The 13,333-nt window shown below is 37.9% G+C and overlaps 1 long non-coding RNA gene across 1 annotated transcript; it reads right to left on the bottom strand.

Annotated features, from left to right (window-relative positions):
• Window positions 1-2,931: 2,931 nt before the first annotated feature.
• LOC106003835 lies at window positions 2,932-12,607 on the bottom strand. Its single transcript, XR_001176573.2, has 3 exons — window positions 12,557-12,607; window positions 11,916-12,039; window positions 2,932-5,322 (listed from the first exon to the last, which is right to left on the bottom strand). It is a non-coding gene; the product is annotated as an uncharacterized LOC106003835 (long non-coding RNA).
• Between the last annotated feature and the right edge of the window lie 726 nt (window positions 12,608-13,333).

Below are 13,333 nucleotides of genomic sequence, written 5' to 3'. Positions count from 1 at the left end.
AGGACAAATAATTTCTGGAAATGTACATTTACCTAAGCATTTCAGCTGGTCTGTGGATTAAGAATTAGTCCCCATGCACTTTTGACAAAGTGTCCTTACTGCTACAGACAGCTCAATTATAGTAAATATGAGCTTAACCTTATCCCATGGTTTGTCAGCATTCCAACAGCCCATGGAAAGAGACTTGAACCCTGTCTATACCTGCAATTCAGGCAAACACAGACTTATGCACTGGGTGGGGGATGGGTTGGGAGGTAGAGATGAAGAACTCAGTTTGAAAGTGTTCCTTTCTTCTCCAGCAAGGGATTAAGGAACTCGAATCTTTTTTAAAAAAGATTTTATTTATTTATTTGATAGACAGAGATCACAAGTAGTCAGAGAGGCAGACAGAGAAAGAGGGGGAAGCAGGCTCCCTGCTGAGCAGAGAGCCCCCGATGCGATGCAGGGCTCAGTCCCAGGACCCTGAGACCATGACCTGAACTGAAAGCAGAGGCTTTAACCCACTGAGCCACCCACGCACCCCAGGAATTATAATCTTAAGTGAGGCAGGAACAGTGGAAGCTGCCTGAGACAGTGAAGAGTTGCCCTTCTGCAGGACGAGGCTGTGCTTAACCCCCCACCATCACCCCCAGGCTTCACACATCCACTGGATATCCCTGAAAAGGGCAGCCTCTGCATTATGAAAGGGTATAGAAACTGCATCAAGTCAACAGGAGAGTGGGTACTCCGCCCTCTTTAAAAGCAGTGAACATAAGATGATAAGATATTTCCATTCCACAGCAGAAAAAGGTGTGAGGTGCCAAGAGACATTCAGAAGTGGGAACTCACAGCAAAGGAACTCAAACATATTGTTATTCTGAAGGCAAGAGGACCTGGTACAAGATGAGAAAAGATTTGTATCTCTCCCCTGTTCTGCTTCAGCAAATGACTCTGATCTATAAGAACACTAGAGCCGGCAGGCACCAGCTGGAGAGTGCCCCCCTGGTAAATACTTAGGAATTCTGCAAACTGGTTTAGTAACTTGAAACTGGACTTGCTGGGAGGATTCACAGCATGGAAATTAGCAAATGCCACATATCAGAGTTCCCCCTTAGCTCCCCTCCCCGCCCGAGATCTGGCTTACTAGTTCATCATAGCTCAAATCCAAAGCTCTGTTTCTGATTTCTCTCCCAAATTCCAGATCCTTTAGTGCCAACCACCTTCAGAACATCTCTACTCAGATTCATTAGGTTCAAAAGAGAACCTATTATATTGTCTCTCAGGTATGCCCTTGTTAGTGCGGTTGTACTTCTGTTAACAATTTTTCATCTACACTGTAACTCAAAACCTCACAATCATATTTGATGCTTTGCTCAATAATAACAAAAAGAAATACAGGGACAAAAAGGAGAATTATTCAAGTGGCATTAATTTAACACATGATGCCAGCCCTTGTGATTAGCCCTTTTACAAACATTCTCCCAATGTCTCTTGAAAGAAGAAATCATTCCAGTTCTGCAAATGAAAAACTGAAGCTCAAGGAAGTTACATTTCTTACCCCACCTTACAGAGTTATTAATTTTCAGAACTATGATTTGAATCCAGGGCCCTCTGAGTATGGAAACCATTCTTAAACCCAAATGTCATATTTCTAATGAATCAACTACTCAATTTGGTCTTTCAGGCCTTTTGTCACTATTTTTCATGGAGGTATTATCTATGTACGATGAAACGCAGAAACTTTAAGTGTATATTCACTGTGTTAACAAATTCACATGCTTGTGTCAACTCACAGTTGTAGGAAAACATAGAACACTTTCATCACCCCAGAAAGTTTCCTCCTTCCTTGTTCCAGTCAGTCAATCTTGGGAGAGCAACTACTGCTTTGATTTATTTTATCCCCAAAAGGTTTTATCTTCCAGAATTCCATATAAATGAAATCATAGAGCACACATGCTTTTGTGGAAGGCTTCCTGAACTGAACATTTTCAAAAATAATCCCTATTACTCACATATATCAGTATTTTATGTCTTTTTATGGTAATACTCCATTGCCTAAATAAATCAATGTTTGTTTATCTACTCTTGCTGACTGATGAATGATTGGTTATTATGCATAAGGACACTATGAAACATTCTTGTACAAGTCTTTTTTGTTGACATATGTCTTCATTTCTTTTGGGTGAAACTTAAAAGCATGAGTGCTAACTCATAGGTTTGGTGTATGTTTATGTATATGAGAAATTGTCATACTGATTTCCAAAAAGATATCATCATTTTATATTCTGACCACCAGTACAGATATTCTCTACTTACAATGGGTTCTGATAAACCCATTGTACGTTGAAAATATCCTAAGTCAAAAATGCACTTAATATACCTAACCTACCAAACATCAAAGCTTAGCCTAGCCTACCTTAAAGGTGCTCAGAACACTTACCTTAGGCTACAGTTGGGCAAAATTCTCTAACACAGAGCCCATTTTATAGGAAAGTGTTGAAGAGCTCATGTAATCAGTTCAATACTGTACTGAAAGTGAACAACAAAATGGTCCTATGTGAACAGAATGCTTGTAAATGTATGGGTTGTTTACCCTCGTGATCACGTGGTTGCCTACAAGCTCTGGCTCATGTATGACTAACTGGAAAAGGATCAAATTTCAAAATCTGAAGTTCTGTTTCTTCTGAATGCATATTGCTTTTGCCTGATCGTAAAATCGAAAAATTTAATTGAACCATCGAAAGTTGGGGACCATCTGTATGTGATGATTCCAGTTACTCCGCATCCTTGCCAACACTTAGTACGTATTGTCAGATTTTTTTAATTTTAGCCATTCTGGTGAGCGTGTAGTGATAACTCATTGGCTTTGATTTGCATTTCCCTAACGACATTTCCCTTATGATAAATGATGTAAACCTAGACATTGAAGAAAACACAGGAGTAGAAGGAATATTATCTTCATGACTTTACAGAAGGCAAAAACTTCTTTGACAGGACCCAGAAAGCCCTAAGTTAAAAATATCTATGTATCTATAGGTACACATACACATACAGTGGAATTCATCAAAATTAAAACCTTAAGAAAATGAATAAACAAGCCACATCCTGGAATAAATACATATATACGAGGCACTTAGACCCAGACTATATAAACAACTCTTTCAACTCAAAATTTTTTTAAAAAATCCAAAAGGAAATTATGGGCAAAAGACTTGAACAGACACTTCACAAAGGAAGATCTGCCGTGGCCAAAAATGTACACAAAAAAATTCCTCACAGTCTTTCATCTTTACCTTTTTTAGGAGCCAATCATTTTATATTTTGTACTACAGTTTCTGTAAGTATAACTCCCAACCCAAACTGCAAACCACTTGAAAGCAAAATGAACATTTGAGGCATATTTTTACCAGGGTATATATACAGGGGGAGACAGGAAAGGCTCACAAATATTTTTAAATGGTTGACCAAATGAATTAACATTGTATATCATGAAACATTTATAGCTGGTCATTAATATTATAAACAAATGAAGCAGTAATATTAGAGCAGCACCAAGAGAGAAGAAAGAAAATACATAACGAGAGGAATAAGCCTGAGAGGGAAAAAAAAAAAAGTATTTCCCACAGACAGTTGAAATGACATTTTAAGTGTTAGTGTAAAATATAAGAGGAAATAGAGCTAGTAGAATAAAACGACAACGATAATGTGAAATAAAGCTTTCCAAAAATAAGACACCTACTTTTTTGCATGGGCAACCCATCTCTGTGTGAGTAATTTTGCATCTATGAAAGCCCAGGGGAAGCTATCAGACCAAAACAGGAAGCTGTGCATGTGCTCTCAGGCGGAAGTCACCAAGACATGGCTCTTGTGTACTCTGATGTGCATCCTGCTTGCCAAAAGTCTCAGATTCCTTGTCAAAAAAATAGACCCCCAAAATGCAGATGGCAGCATGACTGCATCACAATAGCATTTTCAGATTCAGGTGACATCTTGGAATTCCCAGCATACCATAATTTTAACTCCTATAGAGCATGTCCTTTCTGAAGTAAAATTTGTTCACTGAGGCACATGTGAATGACAGGCAAAACTTGTTTTTCCCCATGACTCATGAACCACTGTTCAATATTTACAGTAACTCTAAAAAGGAATTTTCTAGAATCAGAGGTTGACTCAGGCCATCTTCATAATTACTTATTTAAAAAAAAATTATGCACTCTCTGTTCCAGTTGATGTCCTCAAGAATCAGTCTTTTTCAGGAAAAAAAAGAAATCTGAAAAATTTCAAGGATCTTATTTATGCCCCCAATTTCAAACTAATTTGTATAAATCATTCAATTCCCCATGTAAAAGAAAGATTGGTTTTTTTCTCTTTCCTGATTGGAGACAGCTTTGACACATGTGGATGTGTCATCGCACAGGACCAATAGAAGCAATTTTCATGACTTTTCCTTTTTGAAATTCTCAGGAGGAAAAAAAGCAAGCTTACTGACTAAATTAAATTACATTTCATGACTAGGGCAGTAAACAAGAGGATTAGAAGTACACTCTGGGTGGGGTTCATACAGGTCCTAGGAAAAGAAAGAAAAACAGGATTTTTTTAAAAAGAAAGAAAGAGAGAAGAGTTAAAAGATTTAGAAAACTCTAAAAAAAAAAAAAAAAGACATTCCAGAATTGTACAATGTGTGTGTGTGCCTGTGTGTGTGTGTGTGATTATGGAGGTGGAAGGAAGAAGTGTGTAAGAGTCAGACAAAATCAAACCTTAAGTGAAAGTTATATTTTTGTGAGGAAAACCTTGGTGAATAAGTATCTTTATCTCTATTCAGGCAAAATATACCAAGATAATTAGCAGAAGTCCTTAAAGAATATGACCTCACCTGAGATACATCTCAGAAACATTTTTCTACAATAATAGAACCATCTAACACATTCACACGTGCACACACTCACATACACACACACATTTTAACATGTTAACACCAAACCCAAAGCCATACTAATGGATATAAAGAAAGGACAGGATGGAAATTGCAAAAATGGCAGGGTATTCTTAAACACCTTGGGTGGACGTACTTGAAGTCTTACTTCTTTCCCAAGTTTTCTCCACAAAAAGCTAACAAGAAAAGAAAGTGTTTATGGCCAGGGCTGGGAGAAAACAAAAAAGTAAATTGTTCAAAGTTCTGGAACGACACCAAGACAAAGGCACATTCAGTCCGGGTACCGCCTTCCTTATCCTTTCCAAACTGTAAATAGACGGAGACCATGGTGCTCGAAGCTCCTCTGCTCTCCTTAACTGCCGTCGCACAGGGTAACCTTGACTTAGATTTTCCACAAACGTGATGCATTCCTATGAAAGAGACACGTATATAATTTTATAGATCTGTCATATTTTTAAATGCTTAAGGATACCCTATCATTTAAAGGATTCCCCCTCCTTTATACATGTCTACGTTACAATTTTGGCATTTGGGACTTCTATAAAATGTAGTGTATCAGAATAGTGTTCCATTTCAGAATCAGTGAATGGCTTTGCTACACCAGAACGTCAGGCTTCAGCATGTTATTTCTGTATTCTAATTCAAATCCTTTATGTGACTACCTATCCATTTCTAATTTGAATTTTGCTGGGTGGTTTAAAGCTTTTAAGTCCTTTCACATCTATTCTTTAAGATGCTTAGTTTAGCATCTTGCATTTTCCCGCCAGGGTTTTCTTGTGCATAATTCTTTGGCACGCCAGGTGGCAGGTTCTGAAACAGTTGTTGGGCGTTCTGTGGCCCTCAAACTCTCCCAAGGAATACAGGCAACTTGGGAGCATCCTGAAGGATTCGGTGCCTGGGGTAACGTGTGCTGTTTGTTTAGTGAATTAGCATCTCCACAAAAGATCGTAAAGAAGGTGTTCCTGATGGCATGGAGCACAGAAATAGGAAGCCGAGTTGATCTGTTTTAGCACTAACTCATACTCTGCCAGCACTCTACAAATGCTAGACTCCAGTTCAAAATTGGTAACCTCCATGTTTTTAGCCAGTGTTCCTTATGTTTGAAGATCTGATTTAGAAGATGTCAGCTGGCATCCATGGTCTTGGAGGAGCTTTTAATGAGAATGTGGTCTCCCATCCAAGTACTAACCAGGCCCGACCCTGCTTAGCTTCCGAGTTTCTTTGGTCATAGATGACTCTAATGCCTGTCTTATTCGTTCGTGTTCCCTTAGCAGGAACGTGGAGCACATTTTCCAGGGACCTCAGTTCTGATGTGGGCTTTTTTTTTTTTTTTAATTCTATGCGTTAGCAATAAATCTATAATGACTATTATAAGGTCTAAATATATGAAACAGGAATGGTGAAAAGGCCACCTGCATTATGGTAGTACCAATAATAGCTCCCAGTTCTGCATGCTAACTAGGGCGCAGCCTCACGGCTGAGTTATTTACATACATCTAATCTTTATAATAAGGCTGCAAATTAGGTACACTTATTAATATTTCACAGATAAAGAAACCGAGCCTGTCTGTTACTGAAAATATGTGTCACCTTGACCCCAGAGCCTAAGCTTTTGACCATTACACTCCCCTGCCTCTCTCTGCAATGCATTTAAGTGTCCTTTGAAAAGCTGCAATGCTCTATAAATGTCAGGTGGTGTTCTCGTGGCTGTTGGAAAGGAGTCTAATTCCTGCACTCTTCTTACTGCCACAATCTAAAGGAAGAAATGTTTTCAAGTGATGTGAAGAGTACAACCATCCTTGTGAGTCACTGGAGTATAGCTATCCCGTGGGGGTAAGGGGCAGGAATATTTCAGAACTAGTGCTTTACATTTTCAAGAACTCAAGTCAGGGGCCAATGTCACCAGTAACTGCTGCCATCTACTTCAGAGTGTGGGGAAGAAAAAGCCTTGACGAAAAGCAAACAAAACAGCTACTTCAAGGCTGACGAAGGCCTGCCTGGGATGTCTGTATTTTTCTGCTGTGGCTGCAAAGAAAATGTTTGCATTCTGAGAGCACTTCAAAATGAGTTCATTTATCTGCTCCTTGGAAGATTCCTCTACGTTAAGGTCTCCCGGGGAAAGATATTGTTTCTGTGACACCACAAGTTAAAGACATCTGGTTCCATTATCCATCACTGTTATTTACAAGTGAGAAATTGATTGAAGGCCAAAGGTCAGGACTCCCGCAGCAGAAAACTCAAACAATGTGCTCAGAACTTGGGTAACACCCTCCAGCTTATGCAGATATGACATCTCAGAGTTTAAGGCCTATTGTTTTCTGACATATCTCTATGACAAAATATTATTTGTCAGTTTTCCCTGAAATAGAAGTACACATCATTACGGAGACATGAGACTGCTTTCTCTAACAAGTTGATCATTTGGGCAGCAATAAGCAATTGTGAGTTATCAATAATTGCTTTGTTAAGCAAACAGATTTCAGCAATTTCTCTCAAGTAAAATATTGCTTTCATGACATCAACCCTTTAGCTGAAAAGAGAAATTAATCTGTTGTTGAGGCAACTAAAGTGATCTTAATTATAGCTCTGAATTTGGTTTCATCCATAGATTAGGAAAACTATTTTGTTGATCTTAATGGATTCTTGAATTTCCAAGAACCTCCCCCACCCCCACTCTGCTCTCTCTCTCTCTCTCTCTCTTTCTCACTCTCTCTTTCTCTTCCTCCCTCCCCTTTCTCTCCCATTTATACAAGAATCTTCAGGCCTGAGCTGGTGTAGTAAATGTCTATTAAAGCATTCAAATATTTACTTCTCTACCATCATTACTAAACACTGCTTTGGAGGAGGAACAATAACAAACAGCCTCTGTCACTTGAGAGGAAATGTCAATACATCCTAGTTGAAATGGGAAGCTACCTGTGATCACATACACTCAGTGGGGAACAGATGCAATGTGTTTGGGTAGGAATGGCGAATAAGCCAACATGGTGACCATCCAAACCACGAGCAGCTCAAGAACTGGAATTGGGATATGAAACAGAGCTATGGTGCATAAGTAAACCCATTTCTGTTTTTTTCATTCTTTTTTTTTTTTTTTAAGATTTTATTTATTTGATAGAGAGAGACACAGTGAGGGAGGGAACACAAGCAAGGGGAGTGGGAGAGGGAGAATCGGGCTTTCCGCTGAGCAGGGAGCCTGATGGGGGGCTCAATCCCGGTACCCTGGGATCATGACCTGAGCCGAAGGCAGACGCTTAACGACTGAGTCACCCATGTGTTCCTGTTTCTTAAATTCTTATTTAAAACCAATGGAGAAGCTGTCCATGGTTTTCCATTTCAGCATTTTAATTTTTCTCTGTCCTAAAGAAGTCTAATTTCTTACTGAATACAATTCTAATGGGTTTTGTGTTATTACCAATTTATCCCATTTTGTTTTAAAAGGAACTCTCTTTTGTTCTGGAGGGGAAACCTTAAAAATCTAAAACTCCCTATGGACAATGTGGTAGAGAATCCATGGAAGGTTTTTTTTTGATTTTTGGTTTCTTTTTTTTTTTAACATCAGCCTATATCTATAGATACAGCTTGAAAGATCACTGGATTCTATGCAAATTGTTATTCCTGAGATAATGAGACAAGTGTGTTGGTCAATTAGTACATATTGTCAACCTTTAAAACAATGTGAGAAAGCCCTTAAAAGATTTCTGACAGAAGTAGCTAAAACACTGCATGTGTGTAAGTGTGTGTGTGCGTGTGTACACACATATCCCTCAGGTATAGGATAGAAGCCAGAATGAGAGTTGAAAATTAAAACTAATAGGGAAAGTCTCAAAAATCTAAGTTTTGTTTTCAGTTAGAATCTTAAAGAAGGGTTTGAGTGGTTCCTATTCTATCTAAAACGGTTTGTTTATAAATAATGAATGTTAGAAAGGCAGAACGCCTAAAGTCCCTTTACATCCAAAAGAAAATTTATGATCCCTTCAAAATTTTAAATCATTTCAGACTGGGTAAAAAGAATACCTTTAGGTATTATTTTTGACCTAAGTTCTACTCTGGCAACTTGCTAGAATTAGATTCGATATAAGACAGAGTTAATCAACCTCAGCACTACTGGTACTTTGGACCAGATAATTCTTTGTTATCAGGAGCTGTCCTGTGAATTATGAGACTTCTAGCAATATTCTTGGCTTCTACCCACCAGATTCTGGTAGCAACCTCATCATCAGATATGAGCATCAAAAATGTTTCCAGACTTTACCATATGTCCCTTGAGAAAGATGGTGAAAAAAATCACCTCAGCTGAGAGCCACTAATAAAAGAACCCCTATGTACTCTGTGTGTGTGTGTGTGTGTGTGTGTGTGTGTGTGTCTGTGTTTGGTGGTGGTGGTAGTGGTGGTGGGGTTCTTAAGAAAGTAACCGTAAGATAATTTCAGCTTCAATTTTTTAATTTCGACTTTAATTTGATCCTGCACTTTGAAAAAAATGACCTCAACACTTGTCTACTCTCATAAGAGGTGGAGAATATTTGCCTTTCTTTCGAGTCCTGCTTTGCCTTATAAAAAGCTTTGATAAAAAGAATATGAATAAGTGACATTATGAAGCTGGGCCTTGGGAGGTCTTATGGGCTCCAATTTGCTGTCTTGGAGTGTTGCACTAAGGCTGCCATCTAAGGAAGCCAGTCTAGCTTCCTGGAAAAATCAAAAGCACATGAAAGAAAGACAAGATGCTCTAACCAACAGCAAGCTCCAACGTCAGACATAGGAGTGAAGCCATTTTGGACTTCATAGGCCAACTAATCACCCGGCCAACTCAGTCTCATGAGTGAACCTGGGTGAAGAGGAAATAACCAGCAGAGGAAATAACCAGCTATCCTATAGAGCCAAGAGAAATAAACTATCACTTGTTTTTTTGTATAGTGTGGCAGAAAGGTGGGCTACTGGTATTTATCTGATCCTCAAGTCTTCCTTTTGGACTTCTCTTCATCTTTTTCCATATTTGTGAGAGGGCTTTCAATAGTAGACTTTTTCTATCATGATACTTATACTAATTTTTATTTCCCAATGGAACCCTGAAGTAGGGTAACACAGTTCAGAAAAAAGTACAGAGAATTCAATTTCACTCTGGCTAATCTATGGGATCACACTTAATTTGGGAGATCCCATATATGTTGATCCCATATATATGTTTCCTAGCATATTTGAGCTTGGAAAACGTCTTACAACACCGTGTCCATTCATTCTTCACCTGGTCATAGAAAAGTATAGGATGGGAGAAAACATTAAAAATTACTCCTGCTCTTTGGTTGTTCCAGTTTTGAATCCAGGAGAATTCAGAAGAAGATTTTTACAACACGGCCAGGGAGATTAATATACTGTCTAATGCAATAAAGATCTCATGGGCAAAAACCATATTGAGGAATAGTAATCAGGCACATTTTTAAAATCAGAAGTAGAGGAAAAGTAACACTAAACATTTTGGTGACACAAGAAAATGTTTATGACATTCAAAAGGAAGTGTAGCTCAGAAATAATTTAAATAGGTTTAAGTGCCCACCATAAAAACCAAAAAGAAAAACTGTTAGCAAATGGAATCTTGAGAGATATAAATCAATAAAGAATAAAAATTTTTCTGTAAGACAAATTGAAATGTACCTGGGAGAAATAAGTGCTAATAGTTTCTTGGTTGATAAAATTGAGTTTGGACTTCCAAAAGTATTGTATGTGCAAAAAAATTGTGATGTTTATATTCCATAATGGTTAGAAGGAATCCTGAAATCAAGAAAGACTACAATTCTGAACTGTAGATAATCTTTTCAAGCTCAGTGGGTCAAGTCAAACACACACTACAGGTTTTCGCTTACTTTTGGCCCTAAAAGATTAACTCCAGGCCAAAGGGGATGCAAGATCCACAACAGTGGTTCACAACGTCTAGAGGACATTGGAAATCACCTCGGCACTTGCAGAAAATATTCCAAGTGGGCCTGTACTTAGAAATCCTGATTCAATAGACCCCGAGTGGAATTAGGAAATTTCTACTTTTGGCAAAATATCCTGGGTGATTCGGACGTAGATAGTCTAAGATCATACTTTGAGAAACAGTTATCTGGAACCAAGAGAATAAATTCCTAAGTTCTGTACTGATTATACCAAATGAAAATCCCTAAGTGTTATTTTCAAATTATAAAAATACCATATAATGTCCAACATGATGCTTTGTTGAAGAAAACCTACCAGTTGTTTTGTTCCCAAGGAAAATGCATGAAGCTTACTATTTGTGTGTGTGTGTGTGTGTGTGTGTGTGTGTGTGTGTGTGTCTGTGAGAGAGAGAGGGAGATTTTGAGAGAGGGAGAGAGAGAGAGAGAGAACATCCTTTACTGAAGATGTTCCTGATGATGTTGGCAGCGTTATCTCAGATGTCAAGGCATGAGGGTCTCAAATTTGCTAACGGGCTCAGGAAGATGGCTCCAAACCATAGCAGAATTTTTCCCTATTGTGTATTGCTAATTCCAAAAAACTGTATAAAATTGTCCAGGTGATTTATCAGTCAAGGAAAATCTATATTTTTTCTAATAGGGTTTAATCAGAAAAATTAAGGAAAACTTTAGCTCACTGTGAAGAGTTTACATTCAGCAAAAGGGAAAATGTTCAAATATTCGGCTCTTCAAAAATGGCAAAGAAGTACACATTTCAAATTTAAGGATTTTGCAATAATTCAGATGTGAAATGGGATATCAATCATCCAAACTTGGCATCTCAACCTTGCTTATATTTTTGTGAGTGGAAATGTCATTGCATTTAACAAGGACAAGTGTTTCAAATGTTCTTTCTCGTATTCTCGCTTTGTAGACTTTGTTCCTTCTGTCTAAAATACCTTCCTTATACTTTCTTCACTTAACTAAATCCTGCTTTTCCCTGAGACTCAGCTCGGACTCCACCTCCTCCACAGGGTTTTCCTTGAAATCCCCCATTCCTACCCCTTTACTTCCTGAACCACTTTTCTTCCTACCTTTTCATAGTAGCTGGGGCTTTCCTCCATCAGTGTACTGTGACTCCGATGTCTGCAGCCCCTTTGCCTCCAAGAGAGTTCAATGAGATCAAAAGCCTCATCTTATTTGTTTCTATTTCTGGAACTGAGCAAATAGTAGGGGTTAAAAAATAACAGCATAATGATGGATTTTTAAAATTGAAAAATATTAAATCTTAGTGAAGCATAACATGAGTATTAGTTGCAGGAATACGAAAAACCAGGAGGTCATTCACTGAAAGATGTGTAACCACATCAAGAAAAGCTAACATAATATATCACACACTCACCATAACAAACATGTACAACAACACATATTAAAGGAGTAGTATGATCTGCTATGTTTAAGCGCTATAAAATTATAGTATGGTTGGAATTGCTTTTCCCCCTTACACTGAAACACACACACACACACAAATACACACACACATGTGTGCACACACACACTCAAAGGCAATGGAGTTCTCTGGCACTTTTATTTTCTTCGTATAGCATCTAGCACAGAGCTGAAAAAGTTGATGTTTCTATTTCCTTTGGTCTTATTAACAGGAACAATCTACTTAGTACTATTCTTTGAGGTAGTGTGCAAATTCTCCTAAACAAAAATAAAAACACAGAAGCACCTGGATGGCTCAGTCATTGGGCATCTGCTTTCAGCTTGGGTCATGATCCTGGGGTCCTGGGATCGAGCCGCACATCAGGCTTCCTGCTTGACCAGAGGCCTGCTTCTCCCTCTTCCACTTGCCCTGCTTGTGTTCCTTCTCTCGCTGTTTCTCTCTCTGTCAAATAAATAAGTAAAATCTTAAAAAAAAAAAAAAAAAGAGCACAAATAAGCATTTGATTTTCAAAGAAAAAATATAAAATATTTCTTTCCATTGAATTATGTACTTAAAATACAATTTCATCACTTAATTAGTATTGTCTACTTGGGCACAATATTACATTTACTTTCAATCTTCAAAATTTAAAAAAAAAAAAACAATTTATTTACTTCTTTTGTAATTTTCCCCTACCAACAGGTTGAGCTAGGCAAGGCCAAGCAAACTGTGATTAAGTAAATGGCTGTTTCTTTTAATCAATTAAATTATAAAGTTGGCACATGATGTTCATAGCTCCTTAAATAATGACTTAATAAAGAATAGGTAGTTTAGTACTTAGCACAATGAGACAATAATCAGAAAGTCATAAAAACAGACACCTTTAAATAGACAAACATATAATACATAAGGTTTATTCCAATAACCCCTAAAATTAGTATCTCATGAAAGAGTGAGTGCAAATCACTGCACCTTATTCAGTGCAATCAGACTAAACCCACTGTCTGACTAGAAAGCTGTCATTGTAGAGGCCTTTATAGCCTCAGTAAACAAATTGTTCAGGTAGAAGATGAACATATGTGA

Source organism: Mustela putorius, unplaced genomic scaffold (assembly GCF_011764305.1).
Source record: "Mustela putorius furo isolate JIRA1106 unplaced genomic scaffold, ASM1176430v1.1 tig00003834_pilon_pilon_pilon, whole genome shotgun sequence".
Taxonomy (NCBI): domain Eukaryota; kingdom Metazoa; phylum Chordata; class Mammalia; order Carnivora; family Mustelidae; genus Mustela; species Mustela putorius.
The sequence above is the reverse complement of the archived record's forward strand: the minus strand, read 5'-3'. Positions and strand labels throughout refer to the sequence as shown.